Here is a 4,894-nt window from a genome sequence, read left to right on the forward strand (position 1 = left end):
GACTCGGCCCCACTGGAAGTGACACAGTCGAGAAAATGTATAGGATCGAGAAAAATTATAGAACACTGACTTTGACACTGTCCGGCTCCTCCCACTAACCTCCCACAGCTTACAGCCCAGAAGCATGGACAGCCTACAGTGGGCGAGAGTGCCTAAGTACCGGACATGGAGCGGAGTAAGGCCAGAACCATGTAGGGAGCCCAGTGGGAGGAGAGCACCATCCCCCAGCCTGTCACCCTTTCCATGGACTTACTAGGAGACCTCACATCGCCTGACCATTCACACTACTGTTACATGGATGGCAAAAGTGGCAGGCAGGGGCAGGGAGAAGGCAGGGGAAGAGGCAGAGCGGGAGGGGGGCCAAGTTGCTGCACCATGGGCCTCTGGGCTGCACTTGCCCCATGGCTAAAAGTTGTCAGTCAGCCCCTGCAGTATTCCGCACCTGCCGGGCGCCGATAGCTGATTTAATTGCAGATGGCATTGGCGCCCGGCGGTTGCGGTATTCAGGATTGTGGGCGGCGTTGGACTACATGTCGCAACCGCGGGGCGCAGATGCCATCCGCATCCGCATTTAAATCAGCTCTCCGTGCCCAGCAGTTGTGACATGCAATGAAAATTATTAGTCCCCCCCCCCAGATTTGACTGTGGTATCTTATGTGCCCCCCATATATTGTTCCTAGAGTCGCTACTGAAGGAGAAACAGCTGTGTGCGCCATCTCTTTGCTGTTTTTGGCCAAGCCGCAGCCAAAGTAGTAGATGCGGCTGTGTTAAAGTGGCAGGGGCAGTGGCACGCGTGGTCCCGAAACGTTGGATTATTTGATTATTTGATATGTGTGACGTTTAGTCCAAATAAATGGACATTTTTTGAATTTCATTTACGGTGTGCTGGTGATTTCTATCATTCATATTCTAACTGCCCAGTCTGCCATGTATTGGTTCTGGTTTAAAGTCTGCAGACTTCTCAGGAAGTCGTCCAAAAGCCTCTTGAATGATTCCAGATTAATTGCGGAAATTACCACTTGAGGCAGTGAGTTCCAGACCCTAACCGCGCGAACTGAGAAGAACCCCCTTCGCCCCTCGTGTTCGAATTTTTTTTCTACCAGTTTTAGGTGGTGTCCTCTAGTCTTTGTACATTATACAAATAAAGTACAGTGGGGCAAAAAAGTATTTAGTCAGCCACCAATTGTGCAGGTTCTCCCACTTAGAAAGATGAGAGAGGCCTGTAATTGGCATCATAGGTAGACCTCAACTATGAGAGACAAAATGAGAAAACAAATCCAGACAAATCACATTGGCTGATTTGGAACAAATTTTTTTGCAAATTATGGTGGAAAATAAGTATTTGGTCAATATCAAAAGGTCATCTTTTTAAGTGGGAGAACTTGCACAATTGGTGGCTGACTAAATACTTTTTTGCCCCACTGTATATTCTCACTTTGCAGTCCCTGAATCTGGCACTCCTTTTTTCCTGCACTGTATACCACAGTATACGAAAAGCTGACCAACCTTCAGCCTTATTTAACGTTCATTTACACATTATTTATTAACAATGGATAGACTTTTACTTCAAACAATCACATTTTACACAGTTAGTGTAACATGACCTTGTGATTGACTGAGTATTACATTACAAGCTTGTGTGCACGTACTCTATACATAGCCATTCCCCAGGTTACCTTTGTGTCTAGTCAGTGTAGTTAATGAATTACATTAACGATTAATAATTCAAAAAGATGATCTCATATCATGAATTAATTATTTCTAACAGGTTATTCACAAAAGGGTGAAGAGTTTGGAGTAGGCAGGAGACGTGAACAATCTGGGACAAAACAGCTGATTTGAAAAAATTCCCCAATGTAGCTAATTTTCCAGTTCAGCTATGTTGTCCTGTATTGTTCACTTATCCTGCCTACTCCAAACTCTTCACCCGTTTGTGAATAACCCTGTAAATGTTTTTTCTGAAACACCAAAACTGACCATTGACAAAATCCTCAGACATAAAATAATCAAAACCACAGATAGCAGTCATATATTCATGTACCTTTTCTTACCACCATGACGGAATTGGTTATTGTTAAAGCTGAACTCCGGGGATGAAAACCATTTCCCCTTGCAGTGGTTCCCCTTCCCCACTACAAGGTCTAGAGCCTTGGTTCTAAACTGGTGGGTCGTGGATCGCCGTGTGCCTTCCACTTTTCTATGCGAGAGGCTCCTCCCCCTAGCATAGCAATATCAATTCTTGCGCTGAGCAGCCATTTAAAATTTGCTGCCTGGCACCAAGTGTCAGCATGAGGTTGGGTGGGCTGAAGCTATGGCCACGAGGGAGCTTCATCCATACCTGCATTGCTTATATCTCCTTCACGTGACCTGTAGAGATGCCTGGATCTGAGTGACGTCACATTCTGGCTCCCAGCACCTCTACAGGGCACACAAGGGAGTTGTAAAAGCAATGCATGTATGGATGGAGCTCTGTCACAGCAGCCCAGCACTGAACCCCAAGCTTAGGATCGCCCGCACCGGAACGCATGGTACCACAATGCCGTGCGTTCCATTGCAGTGCGACATGAGTCACCACTTAATGTTCAAGGACAAATGTGGGTCCTGAGGTTACATAGGTTGAAAACCAATGGTCTAGAGGATGAAGAATAGGGCAATATACTAACCTTATTTCCAACACTAACATTTTAAAACCCAGTTATTGTATTGTGTAGTTAAAATTAAGTAACCATGCTGATCATCAGGGTATAAACATTCCTGCTCACCCTAGTCCCTTTGTTGTATGAAGTAAATTAAAGGACTATAGTCGGTCTGCAAGGTAAACTGTTGACCCCACAGGTATGTTCTCCATTTTTCTGTTGCCCAAACATATGCTAGGGCATCTTTTTCTAGAGTAGAATGCTTTCATTCTGAATGAATTCTGCTAAATGAATAATTGACCAGGTTACTACAGTGTATCTCTGTAGAGGCCACATATTACATCTAAAGTTGTCATAATCACTATTCACTTAACAGACATGTAATAAAGCTCTGGTTTGCTGCAAATGAAACAAGTATCTCTGTGCAGGTATTTTTAATGCCCCCTCAGGGGTACCTTGTCAGTCTCTTTCATTAGATGTAACTCATTTTTGCAGAGCAATGAGAAGCACATCACCAAATTCTTGAAATAAATACAGCTACCCATATATGACAAAACAATGACTGGCTTGTTGTCTAAAACACCTCTTAACAACATCTCTCTCCTTTCCATCCACGTAGGGATCTGCTTCAGTCCTGCTCTATTGAGTAAAAACTGTTCCCAGAGCCTCTGAGATGTCACTAAGTGATCTTATTACCCATAGTTTTATTGTGTGCTCCATGAATCAGCACAAATGTGGTTATAATGACTCAGCATCACTTAACACTTCATCACAGTCATCCTTGCCCAACGATTTCACATGATCATTGGCCACTATCACCATGTATGTTGGGATCGAGATTTGTGACCTCAGAAGACATCCTCTAGACTTTGGATGGATCTTCCTGCCAGTCTTCATCTGCTTCAGAACCAGGGCCAGCAGAGGCTGACTGCTTAGGACTGGTTCACACCTGGGCGTTTTACATCGCGTTCCTACGCGCTGTAAAACGTTCAACATGTGAAAACCAATAATTGCCTATGGGCATGGTTCCCACCTGGGCGTTTTACAGCACCTAGGAACGCGCTGAAAAACCCCTACGCCCAAAGAAGTACAGGAGCTTCTTTGGGGCGTATTTGCTGAGCGTATCCATTAGGATACAGCCGGATAGCCCTCGGAAACGCGCGTTTGTCGCGTGTTTCTTTTACCGCAAATTGCGCCTATTCCCAGGTGTGAACCCAGTCTTACAGTATATATGCATGGCCACCAATTCAACTAAGTCATATTTAACTAAGTCATAACTAATATATCCATGCACTTGGACATGTGTATGATTTGGTAGAAACTAATAAGTGTTGTATGATGATAGGGTAATTAATGGCAGATAAGATCTAGTTAGCTTACTTCTTGACATGTGTTTGGACACTAACATTGGTGATCTAATTTCATTTATTCAAAAGCTCTCTACACATATCTTCCCAAATATTACAATTCTGTCACAGGTAAGATTATATTACAAATGAAAAACAAAACCTGCGCTTATGGAAAGAACAAAAGAAGAAAAACCGGACTAGCTAGAAGCTGCTAGAACTCAGGCCGTAAGCCACGGGGGTTAATCAATCAATAGTGCAGCGCTAAAAGCCTCACGGTACAGACACAAATTAGTCTTATATATATAACACATACAGTATGTAAAACTGGATATAAATAAAGCTATTATTTTGTGTTAACTGGTGAGTGCATACCCAAGAGGGGTTTCTCCGTTTTTTCGTTTATTCATCACATCATCGGATTGCCACTCTTTGGATACACATTTAACTTTATTTCCGTTTATTTATCACATTATCGGATTGTCACTGTTTGGATACACATTTAACTTTATTTTTTGAACATTACAGAACTTGATGTCTCTTCTTTTTTTGAACTTATTGGTTCTATTATATACCAGATTTTTTTATATCAAATATTTTTTCGGTAAAACACTACTTTTCCTTTATTCATTTTTATTTTTTGGAGTCACCATTATTTGTCGCTGGAATATCCTTTTATTGGATGAAAGTATTTTCATTTTTCACTTGATCGTTGTTACTACCGTAACTTGGCAACTGAACGTCAAAAGTTTGTTTTGCTTGTATATTCAGATTTATCGAAAGAAATATTGTACACAGTTCACACAACTTACTTTTTTTATTATATTCATTCATGCACTTTAATTTTCTACACAAATGTTTATGGTTTAGATATATATAATAGTCACAGTTTGAGTTAGACACAAAATAATA

At 41.9% G+C, this 4,894-nt stretch overlaps 1 long non-coding RNA gene across 1 annotated transcript in view; it reads left to right on the top strand.

Annotated features, from left to right (window-relative positions):
• Positions 1-3,039: 3,039 nt before the first annotated feature.
• LOC108800255 overlaps positions 3,040-4,894 on the top strand; it is a 24,395-nt gene continuing 22,540 nt past the window's right edge. Inside the window, exon 1 of the long non-coding RNA XR_001942088.1 lies at positions 3,040-3,050. This is a non-coding gene — a long non-coding RNA (uncharacterized LOC108800255). The remainder of the gene's footprint in view (positions 3,051-4,894) is intronic.

Source organism: Nanorana parkeri, unplaced genomic scaffold (assembly GCF_000935625.1).
Source record: "Nanorana parkeri isolate BGI_ZX_2015 unplaced genomic scaffold, ASM93562v1 scaffold1970, whole genome shotgun sequence".
Taxonomy (NCBI): domain Eukaryota; kingdom Metazoa; phylum Chordata; class Amphibia; order Anura; family Dicroglossidae; genus Nanorana; species Nanorana parkeri.